The sequence below is a fragment of the Patagioenas fasciata genome, chromosome 9, assembly GCF_037038585.1.
Source record: "Patagioenas fasciata isolate bPatFas1 chromosome 9, bPatFas1.hap1, whole genome shotgun sequence".
Classification (NCBI taxonomy): Eukaryota; Metazoa; Chordata; class Aves; order Columbiformes; family Columbidae; genus Patagioenas; species Patagioenas fasciata.
In genome coordinates this window covers 6,077,009-6,097,690 of record NC_092528.1, presented here as the reverse complement: position 1 = coordinate 6,097,690, position 20,682 = coordinate 6,077,009, and the positions used below count along the sequence as shown (strand labels likewise).

Below are 20,682 nucleotides of genomic sequence, written 5' to 3'. Positions count from 1 at the left end.
GTGGGCTGGGCAACACCAAAATTCACGGATGAATTGGAATGAGTCCCCATGTGATGAGTTATTTCTAACAACAGTTTCTCCCACATCATCCTCCATCGAGGCTGGAGCCACCTGAAAGGTGTTCAGCTCCCGCTCACCTCCATCCCATCCTTCCCAGAATTTCCCAGCTCTCCCAGAGCCCCCCCGGCTCTGATCCCAACCCAGCCCTTCCCGTCCCTTACGCTTTCATTTCTGTTTCTTTACATCTTTATTAAACTGTACAGCCACTTTGATAGGAAAATTGAAAAGAAAAAGATATGAGGAACAACAAAAAAAGCACCATAATTATGAAGATTCAATTTAATTTTAAAGGTTGTGGAAGGAGGAAAAAAAAAAGAAGCAGGAGAAGAAGAAACCAAATTAATTTAGCAGGAAAGCATTGCATGAAATATTGTTGGAGTTTAATAACCATGCAAAGACAGATGATATGTGTGGAAAAATTAGTTGTAGGACCTCATAATAGTCTATTAATATTTTCTACAGGCGCAGAAACCCTTTGCTGAATGATTGTAACAAAGTAATCTTTTTTTTTTTTTTTTAAAGACATTAAAAAATATCTTCAAAAGAAGGAGACGGCAGCAATGTACGTACTGTATGGAGCGGAGACCCCGGCGAGGCGCATCAGATCCCAGGCGAGATTGAGTGCGGGTTTCTCTGCTCTGCTGTGATGGAGCATGTCCCACCAGGCGGCTTGCTGGGGACCATTGTCCACAGTGGTGGGATAAGGGCCCTTGCCATGGCAAAGGTTGGCACTGATCTTGGGCATCTCCAAGCAGAAGAGGTCAAGGGCAGAGTGAGCCAGCACTGCGTCCTTGTGGCCAGGAAGGCCAATGGTACCTGGGGTGGGTTAGAAGGGGGTGGTCAGTAGGTCAGAGAGGTTCTCCTGCCCCTCTGCTCTGCCCTGGGGAGACCACACCTGGAATATTGTGTCCAGTTGTGGCCCCTCAGCTCCAGAAGGACAGGGAACTGCTGGAGAGAGTCCAGCGCAGCCACCAAGATGCTGAAGGGAGTGGAGCATCTCCCGTGTGAGGAAAGGCTGAGGGAGCTGGGGCTCTGGAGCTGGAGAAGAGGAGACTGAGGGGGGACTCATTCCTGGGGATCAATATGGAAAGGGGCAGTGTCAGGAGGATGGAGCCAGGCTCTTCTGGGTGACAACCAGTGACAGGACAAGGGGCAATGGGTGCAAACTGGAACACAGGAGGTTCCACTGAAAGATGAGAAGAAACTTGTTTGGGGTGAGGGTGTCAGAGCCTGGCCCAGGCTGCCCAGGGAGGTTGTGGAGTCTCCTTCTGTGCAGACATTCAAACCCGCCTGGACACCTTCCTGTGGAACCTCAGCTGGGTGTTCCTGCTCCATGGGGGATTGCACTGGATGAGCTTTACAGGTCCCTTCCAGTCCCTGACATTCTGGGTGCTGTGATCAGTGGGGCTGAGTGAAGAGGTCCACAAAGGGGCCACACACACATCGACATGTTTCTGTTTCTCCTTCATCTCCAGGGAGATGTTAGACTCAGCTCTGCTGCCCTTGACTCTGCCATTACAGGCCTGTTTTCTCTAGATAATCACACCAGAGCCTTAAAGACCAGCCACTACTTCCATGGCAGAGTCTGCTGCCATCATGACAAGACAGCAATGGGCAGGTGCCCCACAAACATAGCCTCAGAAGACCAAATGCCATGATCAAGCTCTTGCTGAGCCTGGAACAGCCTTGAGTTTACGCTAAGACACGGTACCGGAGCAGGACAAGAGCGCTAGCTGAGGACTATGCTGGCTGCAGAGCTCCACAACCTTGGTGCAAATGGGAAGATACTTGCATTGATTTGTCATCTTCTGCTCCTCGACAGAGACAGGGCAAAGACCTCCCCACCACGGCGTGATGGTAGAAAGCTGATGGTGCTGAGGAGCAGGATGACTGAGCTTAGGCCAGCAGAGCTGGTGAGGGGTGGGAGCACAAGTGTGATGGGAGCGGCTGAGGGACCTGGGGGGTTCAGCTGGAGAACAGGAGCTGAGGGGAGACCTTCTGATCTCTGAACTGCCTGAAAGGAGCTTGGAGCCAGGGGGGTCGGGCTCTGCTCCCCAGGAACAAGCGCCAGGAGCAGAGGAAACGGCCTCAAGTTGCGCCAGGGGAGGTTGAGGTTGGATGTGGGGAACAATTTCTTCCCCAAAGGGCTGTGGGGCATTGGAACAGGCTGCCCAGGGCAGTGCTGGAGTCACCAGCCCTGGAGGGTTGGACAGACGGACATGAGGTTCTCAGGGACATGGGGCAGTGCCGGGGCTGGGGGAACAGTTGGACTCGATGATCTTGAGGGGCTTTTCCAACCAAAACCATTCTGTGATTGTTGCTGCTTGAAGGTTGAGGCAGCTGGAAGCAGCCCAGATTTTGGGAAGACAAAGAGCATGGGTCAGGCCACAGAAGCGTCATACCCATCTTCAGCAGCTGGTGGCTGCTCTCTAAAGATGCATTTTTGGTGGAGGTAAAGCCTTGTGATCGTGCCACCAAGGATGTCCTTAAAATTGCTGTTTACAGCCAGCTCAAGTAAAGCATCACCATGACTGGACCGAAACAAAGGATGGTAACGAGAGCGAGGGAGGAGACGTCTCTGTCTGCAGATGTTTCCACTTGGTCTCTCAAAAGGATGTGTTTCCTTGGTCCTAAATGGGATTTGCTTTAGCTCCAGACAAAACCCTTAGGATCCGGTAAACTCAACTAGGTCACTCCCGCAAGGACAGAATAAAATGAAATCAAGAAATGAGATGAAACGCCGAAGTGAATAAAATAATAAATTAAAATATGGAATAAAATAGAAAATAGAATAAAATAGAGTAAAATAGAATAAAATAGAACAATATAGAACAGAATAATATAGAATAATATAGAATAATATAAAATAAAATAAAATAAAATAAAATAAAATAAAATAAAAATCCCAGAACAAAACCAAACTGCAATTCCTCATTCAGCTTCCCCTTTCTCCCATTTTAATCTGTATAGCACCATCCAGCTCCAGCCTCCCCCCTTCCCCTTTTTTTAAATACAGTCTAATCCTGAGTGTGAACTGATGTAGTTTGTGTGTTAGGGGGGAAAAAAATCTCTCTCTCTTTCTGCCTTTTTTTTTCCCTTCTTCTTTCCTTGGCCCAGTTCATTATTTTTCTTTCTTGTCACTCAGTGTGATAGGTTGAACAGAAGTGCACAGATGAGCACTGAAAACGGTGTCACAAGGCCTTAATCTAGTCTTTAATGCCTGACTTCAGAGATGTCATTTATCTTCTAACTGCAGCAGGCTTCCACCAACTTTATCTCTAATAATATATTGATGGATTAAAAGGGTCGGGCAGGAGACCGGGCTGGAAAAATTGCTTATTGACATCAAAATACAGTGCCCTCAACCTGATAAACATGGAGGGGCTCGTGTATCTCCCAGAATAGTTGGCGTTGCTATATTTCTTATTTTTTTTTTCCCCTAGCGTGTTTCTCCCAGGTTCATGGGGTGGTCCAGTAAAATAAACAAACGGAACAAATAAATAGGAAATATAGTTTCTGCATTGACGCAACCTAGCGGAAACCCAGCTATTCCTGTAATGGTTTTTTAATGACAGTGACATGCAGGGTTATTTATCGCAGGGTGCAAAGCTGCATTTCAAAGCGACCTGACGGGGAGATGCTGCCATTGTTTTAGGGGGTCAGGGGGTGTCGGGATGAGACTGGAGCTGCATTTCGGGCAGCTGCTTCTTTCCCCGGTAGTGTAAAAGTCGGGAGCTGTCTGGCAATCTTTATGGCTGAAATTCATCCCTGCCCGTACAGGTCTCATGCAGGAGGAATTAAATCGGGGAGGAGAAGGGACCAGTGCACAGAGCATCGGCAGGAATGCTGCCCAACCTCTGCTCGCCACCGCAAACCCCATGGATCGGTGGGGGAAATGCTAATTGCTCGTTGTTTTGGGGATGGTATAGCCTTATACATACTCCACATGCAGCCAGAGATGCTCCTCAGCCACCACGGGCATATCCCTGATTTCATAGAATCACATAACAGTTCGGTTTGAAGGGACGTTCCCAGCTTCCTCAGTTCCCCCCTGCCATGAGCAGGGACATCTTCACCAGCTCAGGTTGCTCAGAGCCCCGTCCAGCCTGGCCTGGGATGGCTCCAGGGATGGTTCATCCACCACCTCTCTGCCCAACCTGGGCCAGGCTCTCACCACCCTCAGGGCCAACAATTCCCCTTTATCCAGCCTGAATCTCCCATCTTCTAGTTTAAAACCATCACCCCTCGTCCTATCGTCTGCTCCTTGCCCAATTTCAGCAGTTTTCTTTGCACAAGTTGGCTTGAGGAGCGCTCCTCCAACACAAAGAATCTGGGCTGCGACCAAACATCTTCCCAACGCTATGGGACTCGACATTCCATAACCTCCACCAAAGGGAGGAGAATGCTTCTCCACCATGTTCTGGTCGGTTTTACTAATCCTACAGGGTTACTGGCAATGAACAGTGGTAACAACCAGCTTTGGTAGGAACAGGCACAGGTGACAACGTTTTCTTGCAGTGGGATGGACAAGGTTCAAGAACTCACCTTACGAACGTTGCATCGCTGGGGAAAGGAGAAGCTCCTACCAAGTCCACTGCAATGTCACCCTCATTTGTCCCTTGCTAAGGAAGCTTGTTGCAAATAGAGATGACCAAAAAGCACAGATCTTCATCCTGAGGAAAGGTCCAACACTGCAAGTCAGTTTTACGGTAAAACCAGGCTGAAGAGCAGAGTCTATAAGCCTCCTCATGTAAGAAAAAGTTGAGAAAAACATACTAAACAGGACATTGCAATTTAGACTGATGTTCCTGGTCCATTCCCTGGTCCACCTGCTTATCAACAGGGCTCACTCAAAACTACCACCCACCGTGCACAGTGACGGACACATTCCCCTAAACCTGGGAAGCCCACGAGCCACTGAGACAGGTGCAGAGATAAATCCTGTCACCAGAGAAACCATTTCATTTCCTTTTTCCTGGAAAGAAATTCCATGCAAATCAATCTTCCCACAGAAAATTCTGATTCTTGGCAAAACGCCTTTTTCTGATCGGAAACTGCCTCGACTTGCAAACATCTGAGCGGCCGCGGTGACAAGAAGAGTCACATTTCATTCCCACGTGTATCGAGAGGGATTTTGTGTGAAGGCAAGCTCGGCGGTCCTTGAGGAGGTGCTAAAGTTGCAAACATCATCATTGCAAGAGCTTTTAATTATCAAGAGTTCAGGCTGCTTTGATCATACCCCAAAACTCCAGCGAGGTGGTTTGGAGCAGTGTCAGATGGCCCAGCAGAGACCACGTTCGGTCCTTAGCTTGGAAGAGATGGGTTTGCTAGAACTAACGAGCTTACGCGTCCCAAAACACTCGCCATTCCCCGATAGATGGAAATGGAATTAATACTGTGGCGCATCACACGGACCACATCAGGTATAAAGATCTCCAGGATGTAGAACCCCTAAAAATAAAGCTCAGCGACCAAGTCTGTTGGAGCGAATAAAGGACCCTGCACTCCGATTCAATGTGAATCACGCTAGAGCCATTTATTACAGAAACAAGCCTCCTTATATATGCAACTATTCTCTGATCACGCATCCACGCTCCAATCATGCATTCACTAATCGGGTATCATCTATGCTCTCTATGCTTAGAGAGCAGTGTAGGGGAAAGGGACCTGAGGGTCCTGGGGACAGCAGGGTGACCATGAGCCAGCACTGGGCCCTTGTGGCCAGGAAGGCCAATGGTACCTGGGGTGGGTTAGAAGGGGGTGGTCAGTAGGTCAGAGAGGTTCTCCTGCCCCTCTGCTCTGCCCTGGGGAGACCACACCTGGAATATTGTGTCCAGTTGTGGCCCCTCAGCTCCAGAAGGACAGGGAACTGCTGCAGAGAGTCCAGCGCAGCCACCAAGATGCTGAAGGGAGTGGAGCATCTCCCGTGTGAGGAAAGGCTGAGGGAGCTGGGGCTCTGGAGCTGGAGAAGAGGAGACTGAGGGGGGACTCATTCCTGGGGATCAAGATGGAAAGGGTGTCCCTTCCAACCCGACATTCTGTGATTCTGGATTCTATGTTCACAAGCTGTCCACACACTGGAGTCTCACTGCCGACAGGTCCGTTGATTTACATCATGTTGAGGCCTTGTTATTGTAGAACTGCCTCATCCCCACAGCAGGTCCTGTTCTCAGCTTTCCGAGGTGGCCTTGAAATTCCTTTGGGCCTGGCTAGTTCAGTAACAAATCTCCATCTAACAGAAACCCACCCACACAAGCCCAGTAGAAATACACTCTGGAAAACCAGCACTGATAACCACTATTCCTTTTCAGGAACCATAACAAGCACAAATGGACAAAAACCCAAACTGGTGTCCCAGTTCCTCAGCTGGGAATGATTGGCAGGCGGCAGAACACGAGCCTTGCATTCTAAGAGCATCTTTCCGAAATTTACCCGCTGCAACGCCGAATTTATCGGCTGAATTTATCAGCTGAAATGCCTCAGAATTATGGGAAGCTGCCTCTGGCCGACCACTTGATGGGAGGAACGGCACCGAGGGTTTTTGGCGTGTGGAAGTAAAGCGGCTGAGGCGTTCTCCCCTACACCTGCCACTCGCTCCGCGTTGCGTTTTATCTCAGCGCCGTCTTCTAATTTCACTATGGCGAATGACTATCGCAAGGCGTTCTTGCAACAGGGAGCTAAAATGACAAACGGCCAGGATTGCTGCATTTCAAATCTAAATGGAATGAATTACTGTAGTTAAAAATAGTGATTTAATACCTATGTTCTGCTAAGAAAAAAAAATACGACTTTTTTTGTAAGTGCCATTCTTTACATGTGTCTTTTTCAGGCTCCTTGGCAAGCAGAGAAATACCCCCAAATGAGTTGGTTTTCTCCCCTAGAAATGGAATTCTCTGCAGTTTTTTGCAGGACTCTGTTTCCTTCCCACTAAATTCCCTGGAAGGCTGAAAGTGCTGTAACCAGTGCAGAATTTGGCCGGTTGCTTTCAGCATCTCACTATTCTCCGAGACATTTTGCAGCTCGACTTTTTCCACTATTCCCTTTGATTCCATCTTCCTGAATTTCCAGCTCATCGCTTGTCACCCCTGATATCACTATTTTTCACCATTAGGCGTTAACATATTTAACATGGAAATTATTTCACTACTTAATGAAGCAGTAAACTCTCCAGGTGCTTTTTTTTCCAGGGTTGATCACTTAAAATAACAAATCTCCGTATCACACTTGGCCATTCTTACCTGTTTTCCTACTATTCTAAGTGATTTCCGATGATTTAACGGACCGGTTCCCAAAAGGCGTGCGCATCCATTTGTTGTGCTGCATCCCGCCTCTTCCAAGGTGCCTTCTCCCTCGAACCCTCAAGAATCACATTGTCAAAACCCTCATTATTTTATAACTTCTCTGCCCCTCTCTCCTCACCTTGTTAAATACTGCCCGAGCAAAGGAGTTCAGTAGCTCTGCCATTTTAGCGACACCATTGATTTTGTCTCCCTCTTCATTTATTAATGGAACTACTTTCTCTCTAGTATTCCCTTTTCCCTGATATAATTGTAAAAGCTCTTTTTATTCCCCTTAAGCCTTTCTGCTCTCTGAGCTGGCCTTATCTTTTCCCTGCAAGCCTTAACTGAGTGTATATTCTTGTTTAGTTCTCTTTCCCTTCCCCATTTTTCACTATAGGTTCTTTCTTTCCGCTCCTATCTTTTGCCGGCGCTTTGTTATGCCACATTGGATGCTACTTGTCCTTCCATTTATTTTGAGGAGAACGGGAGCGTGTCCCACTCTATGGGGTTATTCTGGCATTTCTGGCCCTTTCTCGCCCCTCGGGATTTAACGCATCTCCTGGATAAGGCGCATCATCCATGCCAAGTCCCACGCCTTGGCACCCCGACATCCCAGAGGGACCAAAACATCTCTCCCAAATGACAAATTATTTCCTTCCCACCGGCAACTCAAAGGCAATGCTCGTTTCCAAACCCGAGGTTTCCAGAATGCAAGTTCACAGGGTGGTTTTAATTATTAGAGCAAGTAGAGCTGCCCAACAGAGGCAAAAGACTGGATGGATTTTACCTTCAGGCAATTTCTGAGTGGGTTTGTGTGTTACGAGCACTGTAATACCAGTGGGTCAGACCAAAGGGCTCAGGAGCCACCTCGGTTCTCTGGGTCTCCTGCTTTTTGCAAGTGCGTATCTTCCAAAAGCAACAGAACATTGCTCTTTGTTGCAAGAGTATCTTCTTTCCAAACAGGTAATGGCTTGAAAGACATTTAAAAATCGCAGTACTTTTTAAAATGAGATGGGAATAATCACAAGACCAGAAAACAATGCCTCTGAGGAGAGATTGAAAAAGTTGGGGTTGCTCAGCTGGAGAAGAGGTGGGACATCGCACTAATCTCCGAGTACGGAGTCAGCTTATGGAAAGAGGAAGGGATAGCTTTTCTTCCTGGTAGGTGAGATAAGTAGTCGTGAGCTTAAACCACAGCAGGAGAGGCTAAGGCTGGATATGAGAGGAGCCTTTCCAGTGTTGAGGCTGCTGAAGAGCAGTGATGAGCTATTCAGGAGCGGGTTGTATTGATGGAGGGATCTTTTCAACAAGCAAGATCAACACTCACCTGGAGCAGCATGATCCAGCTGGTCCTGCCGCAAAGGTCATCCCAAGGTCCTACCCAGCTCCGTTTTCAGACACAGAATCCCAGAACGTCAGGGGCTGGAAGGGACCTGGAAAGCTCATCCAGTGCAATCCCCCCATGGAGCAGGAACACCCAGCTGAGGTTCCACAGGAAGGTGTCCAGGCGGGTTTGAATGTCTGCACAGAAGGAGACTCCACAGCCTCCCTGGGCAGCCTGGGCCACGCTCTGCCACCCTCACCCCAAACAAGTTTCTTCTCAAATTTAAGTGGAACCCCCTGTGTTCCAGTTTGCACCCATTGCCCCTTGTCCTGTCACTGGTTGTCACTGAGAAGAGCCTGGCTCCATCCTCCTGACACTGCCCCTTTCCACATTGATCCCCAGGAATGAGTCCCCCTTCAGTCTCCTCTTCTCCAGCTCCAGAGCCCCAGCTCCCTCAGCCTTTCCTCACACGGGAGATGCTCCACTCCCTTCAGCATCTTGGTGGCTGCGCTGGACTCTCTCCAGCAGTTCCCTGTCCTTCTGGAACTGAGGGGCCACAACTGGACACAATATTCCAGGTGTGGTCTCCCCAGGGCAGAGCAGAGGGGCAGGAGAACCTCTCTGACCTACTGACCACCCCCTTCTAACCCACCCCAGGTACCATTGGCCTTCCTGGCCACAAGGGCCCAGTGGTGGCTCATGGTCACCCTGCTCTCCCCAGACCCCCAGGTCCCTTTCCCCTACACTGCTCTCTAATAGGTCATTCCCCAACTTACACTGGAACCTGGGGTTGTTCCTGCCCACATTCAAGACTCTGCACTTGCCCTTGTTCTATTTCATTCAATTTCTCCCCGCCCAACTCTCCAGCCTGTCCAGGTCTCTGATGGCAGCACAGCTTCCAGTGTCAGCCACTCCTCCCAGCTTGGTGTCATCAGCAAACTTGGTGACAGCCACTCTATTCCCTCATCCAAATCATTGATTAATATATCGAATCATACTGGCCCCTAGGATTTCACTGAGCTTGCTGTCCTAAGCAAGCACCAAGGAGCAAGATTCAGTGTTTTTTGGATACTCCTATAGCACTGTGGGGTTTTGGTGGATACAGAGAACATCTCAGAAGATCTGCTTGGTGTCCAACTCTCCCAGCGAGCAGAGCCAGCATTTTAAGCACTGCTGAAGCCCAGGGTTCTGTAAAAACGTTATCAAGAACGTGAAAAACACAGAAAAGCAGGCAGAGTTATGAAGGTAAAAGCTGCCAGGAGCGGGGCTGCCGGCAAACCCGGCCCAGGAGAACCTCAACCCAAAAAGGCAGGCACAGCAAGGGGAAGGCGGGCACTGCCCCCTTCTCCAAGTCTCCCCTGTGTTACAGTAATTACAGAAAATTAAAGAGATATCCAAAGATTGCTGAGAGAGCCCCAAGAAGGGCTGGTAGATGTCCCACGCTGCTGTCGCTGCCATTGGACCCACAGAAAATGGGGCTGGAATGAGAAAACTCAGAAACATGTGGCAGGAAACAGTTAATTAGAATCCATTTCTTTGGAATCTAATTTTCAGGTATTGAGTATTTATAGATGGAAAGGCACTTACCTTGTCCTTAGTCCAGAGGACCGCAGAGAAGATGCTCATACAAGGGCTGTGAGAAGAAAGGTTCTAGATGGATGTTCTAGATTGATGCCAACAGCTGGGAAGCTTCTGGAAACTGGAAAAAGTGCAGCGTTAAACTTGTTTCTGTGGGTATCCTGTAATGTAAACTATTGCTACCACTATTATAACAAGTAAATAATAATAATCTATTAAAAACAGTTGGGCAATATCACAGATTTTTGGCCGATCTGGAAGAGACACCTGCAGCACAGGGTGAGTTTCGCAGTGAGATGTGGCCCTCACAGTCATCTGCTTGGGACAAGACCAATAAATCTTCTAGCCCAGAAGCCAGCTCCAGCATATCTGTTATTTAGGAAGAGATGAGTCAGTGCCAATACAATCAGGCTTGGATTTGGCATCACCACAACCATACTGGGATGCTCAGGGACATAAAAACGTAGAGTACGACTCTTTTGGCTACACCATCCAACACATCCAACCAGGCTGGGTACAGAAGAAGACACAAACTCCTAATCTTTGTAACTTTTCTAGCAATTCTTCCATTATTCCAGGCACACCCATGAAATTCCTGCAAGAGAGCAAAGATTTCCCATTAACTCCTCAAAAGATAACACAGGGTTAGTGCATTTCCACGCTTTTGAAGACCACATCATGCGAGTTCTTCGTCCCACCATCCCTCTCCAGAGCAACTGGGGCTTTTGCCTTACTGGTTTTGCTGGGAGACATTTCCAGAGCCTCAGTGTTTTAAGGACAGAAGCACACCACACCACTGGCCCCAGCATTCCTCTGGTGTAATCATGGCAAGTCTTACAGAATTTTAAGGAAGCGGGGGGTAAAGAAAGGAGGTCCATGTTTGCAGAAAAAAATAAATAATAACATAATTATTATACAATAATATATGTAATATAATATATAATAATATATTATATAAATGCCTCTTCATGTGCAGAAAACATAGGAAGTGACCCTACCTAAATTTGGCTGGGTCCGTGAATATCCTCTTTGGGGTGATTTGCCCACCATACGTAGCACAACCTAGAGATTCCCTTCCATGCACTCTGAGCAAATTGCATGTGGTTTAGTGAATCCTGACTGCAACTACAAATAATCTGATTATCTCTTTCCTCCTTTTATACTTGGTTTTATACGGGAATCCACCTCAAACTCTTTATGAAGCTGAGGTGCTGCTGGAGAGCTGAGCAGAATATTGTGCATGTGTTCCTCATGCACTAAGGGCTTTCTTCTTGCTGACCATGACTTGAGGTTGCTCTTCTGTTTTGGGTTCACAAGCTGGAAAGTGAGCCCTGATTCCATCCTGCTTCAAGGTCTGTGCTGTGGTTGAGGACAGCGAGTCATGGGGTGCATCATGAGGTCACCATGGTGCACCATGGTGTGCACTTTCATAAGGTCTTATGAAAGTGGTTCATCAGTTCAAGACAAGGAGAAAGGACAAATGGTTCCATAGCAAGCTCGAGTCTTGTCTAGAATGATACAATGTTTGGATTCTTAGGGATAAGAGGGCAAATAGTTGAGCCAGCGTCTCCTCAAGACCCGGACTGTGCTCAGAAGCAACCGTGAGCTGCGAACCAGTAGGGGAATTCCCAACCAGCACTCTGTCCTTGCATACAATCTTCCACTTCTCTTTGCAGATCACACAATAGAATCATGGAATCATTTTGGTTGGAAAAGAACCTCAAGATAATAGAGTCCAACCATAACCCACCCCTGGCACTGCCCCATGTCCTGAGAACCTCATGTCCGTCTGTCCAACCCTCCAGGGATGGTGACTCCAGCACTGCCCTGGGCAGCCTGTTCCAATGCCCCACAGCCCTTTGGGGAAGAAATTGTTCCCCACATCCAACCTCAGCCTCCCCTGGCGCAACTTGAGGCCGTTTCCTCTGCTCCTGGCGCTTGTTCCTGGGGAGCAGAGCCCGACCCCCCTGGCTCCAAGCTCCTTTCAGGCAGTTCAGAGATCAGAAGGTCTCCCCTCAGCTCCTGTTCTCCAGCTGAACCCCCCAGGTCCCTCAGCCGCTCCCATCAGAGTTTCTCTCTAGACCTCTGGGTCTCTAGATATTGCTGTTGAACCTTCTTCTCCCCTAAGGGCTGAATGCAGGTTGTACAGGATGATTGGTAAACACTAAATACATGATATTCCAACAGAGAATATCATTCCAGTATCCCAAAACTCTGGCTTTTCAGCTACTGCTGCTTTGGCCCAACCTTGATTTCTGGCCCTTGAGAGACGCTGTTAGCAACAACAGTCAAGCACACTGAAGCAAAGCCGGAAATTTCCAACAAATGGAGGGCAGAACCCAAGTTTTTGGTGCACCGCAACCCCCCATCCCTCCAGAACCCCACAACCAGCAGCGAGGAGAAAACGCGTCACATCCATGAAGCGCTGGGTGGGTTCCACATTGTGCGTGCGGAGCAGCAGAGATGCGGCAGGCGGCTCCGGGCACGTCCCCTCCTTCTGTTTCTTCCGAATCCTTTATTTTCTTCCCCCCTTTCTCATTCTGTCTTTGCTTGAATTTCAAGGTTAAAAAAAAAGTCAGGATACAATAGTAAATATGTAAGATTAGCTCCTAAAATATGTTAGCAAGTGAAAGCTAAAGAAAGCCAAATGAATTTAAAAAACGGCTTTCTTGAAGCTTAGAACAGAGACAGTTCTTTTGATCCTTTATCACACAATAACAAAAAAAGCGCCAAGCGAGATACATATATATAATATACATATAATATATGTATTTATATTCTCCATGTGCGCGGGTATGCGGGTGTGTGTGTGCACGAGTGTGTGTACGCGTGTATTTTAATTCACATAGGCTTTCCTTTCTTTAAAATGCTGCAAGAAGCTTTTTTTTCTGCAGATTTCTTTTTCTTTCTTTTTTTTGATATTTCAAAGCTGGCAGTTCAGTAAATGGCTGGAACTGCCACATCTCTGTTCTTGCTAAAGAAATCAATGCTAATCCTATTACTGGCAGTTATCACCTATCCCAGAAACCGCGGCTAAAAGAGAAAAAAACCACTGAGATGTCAAAGTAGGAAAAAAGCATGGGGGAGGGGGAGAAAGCGCCCTTCATTCACTTTCAAACAGTGATTGTTTTCTTATTTTTGATCATTTTTTCCTGTTAAGAGAGAAACTAAACCAGCAAAAAAAAGAAAGAAAGAAAGAATTAAACCCACACTCGCACAACATGAAGGGCCCGATTTAAACCTACGCGCGCACACGTCAGCCTGGGCACTGAGGGTCACACCGTGGGGTCCTGAGGCTGGACGGGACTCTGAGCGACCTGAGCTGGTGAGGATGTCCCTGCTGATAGCAGGGGTTGGACTGAATGGGCTTCGAAGGTCCCTTCAGCCCAAACCATCCTGTGATTCCATGATTCCTTGGTACGGAGCAATTCCTGGGTGCAAGGTGGGCTCCGACCTTCACATCTGCAATCGGTGGCAGGACTGAGCATCTCAGAAGTCTTGGGTAGATCAGTGCAAACTGCACTTCATTGTCTGGGTGGGGTCCTGGGTCCCTCAAAGTTATTTCAGTACATCTAGGTCCTTGTTTATCCTCCCACGTGCTCCCGCAATCTGCTCGCACTCCTTGAGCATCCTCAGGGTATGGCTCCCCTGCTTGGCATTTCAAGGTCCCTGATCACAACCACAAGATGCTGAAAAGACGGAGCTCCTGAGCTCAGCTCACTCTGTGAAGGTCCTGTTGGGTAACCCTGCCTGGCCCACTTAGTGCTTCATGAATTCAGAATCATAGAAGGACCCACAAGGATCATGGAGTTCCACTCCTGTCCCTGCAGTGACAACCCCACAGGTCACCCCATGTGTCTGAGGACGTTGTCCAGTCTCTTCTTGAACACTGTCAGGTTGGGGCCGTGACACCTCCCTGGGAGCCTGTTCAGTGTCCAGCACCTCTGGGTGAAGAACCTTTTCCTCATGGCCAACTGGCCCTCCCCTGGCACATCTTCCTGTCGTTCCCTTGGGAACAGTGAGACACCCCAACTGAATATGTATAACTCTAAAAGCCAAGAGGAGCAGCAGTTTTTGAACCTGTACTAAGGAAGAATCACCCAATTCCATTAGGCCACAGCGGCCTCCTGATGGCCAGAAGCAAGATGTTGGTCATCGCTCCAATACGCTGAGGTATCAACCGAACAGCTCGCAGGCCACGAGCAAGAAAGCAGAGCACAAACCAAACAAGCAGCCGGGAAAGAAACAAAAATAAACCCAGATCAAAGGCCTGGACAACCAGGAACAGGGTGGCTGCTCCACCTGGCCACAAGTCGATGCATTTTCACAGCACGTCACTCTCATTGCAAGTACCACGAGTGCTCCTTCCAACCTCTCGCTCTTTAAGCAAAATTTCAGGTAATTTTGGGCACTAACTCACTGCCAGTGAATCACTGGAAATATTCAGAGCGTATTGAAGAGATTTTTCTCCATCTTTAAACTCTGGGGAAGCGTTAGGATCAATTTAGGCCTTTGAGAATATCTTGACTTGTGCAATGAGTTTGCAAACCCAAGGGATGGAGAAGGCACTGGATGCTACAAGAGGAGGCAATAAAACCCAGACACCTCATTTTTGGTGTTATTTGCAACCAGTAAAACCAAACAAAGAAATTGTTCCCCAGATCCAACCTCAGGGAGCTGTGAGGGTATGTGCTTGGCTATGCTTGGAGGTGGTAAAGGAAATTAATTGTCAATTACAAACTCAAATTACTCCTGATTTGACTCACGGGGAAAAATGGCATTTTGGCTACAGATTGTTAAGAGATCTTTTCATGGTTTTTAGTACAGTTGAAGTATTTTTTAACAAAAGACTATTCTTTGATGCTTAACAGTATGTCAAGGTATCATTCAAATAATTCAGAAGTATCAAAAGATTTATGGCTTGGGTTTTTTGGCCTTGTTTTCCATCTTAAAAATGAAGGCCGGTAACTCAGCTGAAGGTCTGGTCTGGAATATTGAATGTAATCAGCCATACTATTAGAAAATCCAAGCCTGCGCAATTAGAAGCGTTATTCCATATTTATACACTATCAGCTCTCTCCCAATATCAATATTTAGCAATTCTCCTTACAACTATGGGGGTTTTATCCACTTGTGTAGTTTCATCAATGGGAAGATGGGCCTACTGCAAGCACTGAATTTGAAAGACATAAAGAACCTCCTAATTAGGGCTGCTAATTAGGGACAGAAAATGAAGCCATGTGCCCCAGTGAGCCACTTTCTGTCCCCATGGGATGGAGCTGGGCTGTCCCTGGGGGACCCGAGGAGGGCTCCCATCTCCAGGGGTACAACAAGATGAATTCTAAGCATTTAGCAGGGTGGTTTCTAGACAAATCCAGTACCCTTCTCTTCCAGTACTGCATATTTTTTTTAAACAGGATCTCCCCATTTGCTGGGACGCCTTTGAGCTGCAAACAGCCATCTCTTTGATGATTTGTAACTCCTGGGAAAGAACAAGTGCAAATTCATGCAGTTAAGTGCCTGGTGCGTTCGCTGTTGGGATATTTGCTTCCAAACTCATCCACAGTTGGTCTCATGTCCCACCAGGGAACAATTCCCAAGTGACAGAAGCAGCTGTGCTCCCGGATGGGTGGTCACTGCCCCCCTGCAACATCACCCCATGGCAGTGCGATTCCCCACTAACAACATCTTATCATGCCAAGGGGGCTCCTACAGTGAAATCAGCCCCCGCTTCCCACAGGAGCTCAGGGTAACCCCTCCCAGAGTGCTGTGCACATCAAAATACAAGGGGGAGAAAGAAGAAGGGGAGAAAGAAGAAGGGGAGAAAGAAGAAGGGGAGAAAGAAGAAGGGGAGAAAGAAGAAGGGGAGAAAGAAGAAGGGGAGAAAGAAGAAGGGGAGAAAGAAGAAGGGGAGAAAGAAGAAGGGGAGAAAGAAGAAGGGGAGAAAGAAGAAGGGGAGAAAGAAGAAGGGGAGAAAGAAGAAGGGGAGAAAGAAGAAGGGGAGAAAGAAGAAGGGGAGAAAGAAGAAGGGGAGAAAGAAGAAGGGGAGAAAGAAGAAGGGGAGAAAGAAGAAGGGGAGAAAGAAGAAGGGGAGAAAGAAGAAGGGGAGAAAGAAGAAGGGGAGAAAGAAGAAGGGGAGAAAGAAGAAGGGGAGAAAGAAGAAGGGGAGAAAGAAGAAGGGGAGAAAGAAGAAGGGGAGAAAGAAGAAGGGGAGAAAGAAGAAGGGGAGAAAGAAGAAGGGGAGAAAGAAGAAGGGGAGAAAGAAGAAGGGGAGAAAGAAGAAGGGGAGAAAGAAGAAGGGGAGAAAGAAGAAGGGGAGAAAGAAGAAGGGGAGAAAGAAGAAGGGGAGAAAGAAGAAGGGGAGAAAGAAGAAGGGGAGAAAGAAGAAGGGGAGAAAGAAGAAGGGGAGAAAGAAGAAGGGGAGAAAGAAGAAGGGGAGAAAGAAGAAGGGGAGAAAGAAGAAGGGGAGAAAGAAGAAGGGGAGAAAGAAGAAGGGGAGAAAGAAGAAGGGGAGAAAGAAGAAGGGGAGAAAGAAGAAGGGGAGAAAGAAGAAGGGGAGAAAGAAGAAGGGGAGAAAGAAGAAGGGGAGAAAGAAGAAGGGGAGAAAGAAGAAGGGGAGAAAGAAGAAGGGGAGAAAGAAGAAGGGGAGAAAGAAGAAGGGGAGAAAGAAGAAGGGGAGAAAGAAGAAGGGGAGAAAGAAGAAGGGGAGAAAGAAGAAGGGGAGAAAGAAGAAGGGGAGAAAGAAGAAGGGGAGAAAGAAGAAGGGGAGAAAGAAGAAGGGGAGAAAGAAGAAGGAGGGGAGAAAGAAGAAGGAGGGGAGAAAGAAGAAGGAGGGGAGAAAGAAGAAGGAGGGGAGAAAGAAGAAGGAGGGGAGAAAGAAGAAGGAGGGGAGAAAGAAGAAGGAGGGGAGAAAGAAGAAGGAGGGGAGAAAGAAGAAGGAGGGGAGAAAGAAGAAGGAGGGGAGAAAGAAGAAGGAGGGGAGAAAGAAGAAGGAGGGGAGAAAGAAGAAGAAGGGGAGAAAGAAGAAGAAGGGGAGAAAGAAGAAGAAGGGGAGAAAGAAGAAGAAGGGGAGAAAGAAGAAGAAGGGGAGAAAGAAGAAGAAGGGGAGAAAGAAGAAGAAGGGGAGAAAGAAGAAGAAGGGGAGAAAGAAGAAGGGGAGAAAGAAGAAGGGGAGAAAGAAGAAGGGGAGAAAGAAGAAGGGGAGAAAGAAGAAGGGGAGAAAGAAGAAGAAAATAAAATGTCAGATAAACTAAATAAAGTAAAAATAAAAACAAAATGCCAGATAGATAAATCAAATAAAGTGAACAAAAGAAAAGAACACCAAAAGATGAGGGCACAGACACTGCTCCCCAAATCACTATTAGCTCTCCAGCTGTGCTTCAAAATACAGCGGAGAGTTGAAAGCAGGCAGTGCCAGGCACAGGGGGCACATTTGGGGCTGCTTGCAGGCATCTTGTCCCTTGAAGCCACCGCGCAGCACAGTTGGGGAAGCTGTTCCCTTCCACTCTGACACGGGCGGCTTTTCTGAGCAAACTGCCTTTTCTTTTCTGCGATCTGGAGATGTTTTCCCTGCCAGCAACAGTGACAAGCTGCTAAATGGTGTCAGCGACCGTCTGGCTGAGACCTGGTTAAAATAAACCGTCGTTTTAGTGCCGGTGGCATTTCCCATCATCAGTGCAAGGCTGCCTCAAGCTGGGGACGCGCATCCCTTTAATTATACACATCAAAATAAATATCACGCCCTTGGGCGCAGGGACGAGTGCGGGACCCAATGCGAAAGAGCATGAAGGGAAAAGGCAGCTGGTTGTGCCGCACAGCTGGAGGAGGAAGGAAAAGTGATGCTCAAACACCAAACCCATGTGTGGAAGTTGGAAGGAGATGGGGAGCTGCCCACATAGCTCATAAGGCAGGAAAGAAAAGGCCCCGACACAAAAACACAAGTAAACTGTTGGGAAATGAGGCTGTGATAGGGAAGGGATAGCTGGAAAACACCTGGCAGCTGCTGCAGCAAGAGAGGGAGATGGTCCTGCAATGGGAACAAGGAGGGAAATATCCCCTGGAAATTAAAACTTAAAAAGAAGGGGTTTTTTAACCTCTTAAACTGCTCGTTTCATTTCTGCAGCCTCATCCTCAGGGCTGGGTTTGTATCTCAGACCTAAGAGTTGTTGCACTGCTTTGGTAACAGGTATTTTACACTAATTCATCCACAGCACAGGAGAAATGGTTCTGGTGCTGAGGGGACATCTCACTGAAACGGGGCTGCTTTGGCTTCTTGCTGTCATTGGAAAAAGTTCATTTATTCAAATCCAAACCTCCCAGGCTAAAAGAAGGGAGAAGGAGAGGTTGCCACTGGACGTGCGCTTTCTCTAGGTTGTTTTTTCTCACCGCATCACCCTCTGGTGTGGCCCTGAGGAGCCTCATTGATGTTCTTTAATAGCCAATGTGACCATGCTGTACTGATTAAAAAAAAATAAAATTAAAAACTTAAACCTATTTTTTTTCACTTTAGGAAAACAAAGTGAGTCGCAATAGAAACAAACCCTTCCAGATTTCCCTTGCTTTTGTTGAAGGCAGCGAGCCGCTTACCAATGCCACCTTCCTTCATCTCCTCAAGACCTGGATATATTTCTAGAAGATGCAGCTGCAAACTATTGGCCCAGAAGTGGGGGAACCACAGGGGCAAAAAGTTCACGACAAGGACCACCCACCAGGTGGTCACAGCAGTTTTGTCAAGATGTGACATCTATGGGTCTACAAACAGGTGCAACGCTCATCAACATCCCATAATTACCTTAACTCTGGGTCTTCATTTCAAATATTTCCCCATGAAATGCTGCCTGTTTACGCTTCCACTCCCTAGAATATTCATATTAAAAAATGGCATAATGTCGTATTTATATTAATTGGATATTCTGGGTTTACTGCTCCCTCCACTAGTAGGGGGGAGGGTTAGAAACCACATAATACACAATATAAAATACATGTTTGTGCTCAGTGTATAATTTAATGCACGAGATACACAAGATCTTCCAGCACAGAGTGTTTTAAACAACAGCATTTTAGCCTCTAAAGCACCACAGCAATGGAAATGTTTTCCATGCTCAGTTTCTCTGCTATTGGAACATTTGTTTTTTATTCTGAATATTTCAGCACATCTATTTACCTGGCACTATATTTAGTACCACAGTACCAAGATGGCATATATAAAGATTCAATTGCAATTCCCATCTGATGTCCCTTCCCTCTCCTTTTTACCCCTTTTTTTATGTCCGCACTCTGAATTCAGCACAAAGTTGGTGTGTTTAATTTAAAAAGAAGTAAAACGCGCCAGGAGACGCCTCAGACCACTGCAAATCACCTACTTTATAGAGGTAGTAAAATTGTGTATCGGATTAAAAGTGATGCTGATCTGAAATTTATGATAACTTTTAATGGCATTATAATTTTTTTCCCCCTGCGCGCTCCATCACCGCATCGTTTGGATGCACAGTGCCACAAGATGAAATTTGTAAGGGAAGAACATTACATAGGCAAGTGCCGAGGGGGGAAACGGGCAGCGGAATAATGCAAAAGCCCCTTTTCTGGTGCATAAGGGTGATGCTGCTGCCGTGTGATGGGCGAGACGGGCGGATCGGTGCTGTGAAGGTGTTGGGGTGTGGAATATCACCCCGAGAAAAGGTGGTTATTTAGGAGAGCACTGGGACTGAACGGTGCTGGGTGTCACTTGCAAAGGTCTGGGTGATTCTTGTCCCTGCTCGGCATGAATCATGGAATCTTTTTAGTTGGAAAAGCCCCTCAAGATCATCGAGTCCAACCATAACCCAGCCCTGGCACTGCCCCATGTCCTGAGAACCTCATGTCCGTCTGTCCAACCCTCCAGGGATGGTGACTCCAGCACTGCCCTGGGCAGCCTGTTCCAATGCCCCACAGCCCTTTGGGGAAGAAATTGTTCCCCACATCCAACCTCAACCTCCCCTGGCGCAACTTGAGGCCGTTTCCTCTGGTCCTAAAGCACGGCTTGATCCTGTGGTTGGTGGTAATGCGGATGTGACCTCAGGGCGTTAAGATGCAAGGACATTTTGGGGTGTGCAGGCCCAGGAGGGTAGCACTGCATCTTGCACCTGAACAGTACCCACCAGAGAGCCCCGTTATCCCTTCTGTAGACAGAAAAGAGATTCTCCAAACAAACTACAGAATGAGATATTAAACACTGAAGTCAACAGTTACGAGTAGTTCAGGTGGAAATCACAGAATCACAGGATGGTTTGGGTTGAAGGGACGTTCCCAGCTCCCCCAGTGCCCCCCCCCTGTCATGAGCAGGGACATCTTCACCAGCTCAGGTTGCTCAGAGCCCCATCCAGCCTGGCCTGGGATGGCTCCAGGGATGGTTCATCCACCACCTCTCTGCCCAACCTGGGCCTGGCTCTCACCACCCTCAGT

General features: G+C 47.6%; 1 long non-coding RNA gene across 1 annotated transcript; it reads right to left on the bottom strand.

Moving 5' to 3' along the window:
• Positions 1 to 636: 636 nt before the first annotated feature.
• LOC136104846 (uncharacterized) lies at positions 637 to 8,807 on the bottom strand. Its single transcript, XR_010651806.2, has 4 exons — positions 8,668 to 8,807; positions 7,299 to 7,417; positions 4,606 to 4,733; positions 637 to 876 (listed from the first exon to the last, which is right to left on the bottom strand). It is a non-coding gene; the product is annotated as an uncharacterized lncRNA (long non-coding RNA).
• Between the last annotated feature and the right edge of the window lie 11,875 nt (positions 8,808 to 20,682).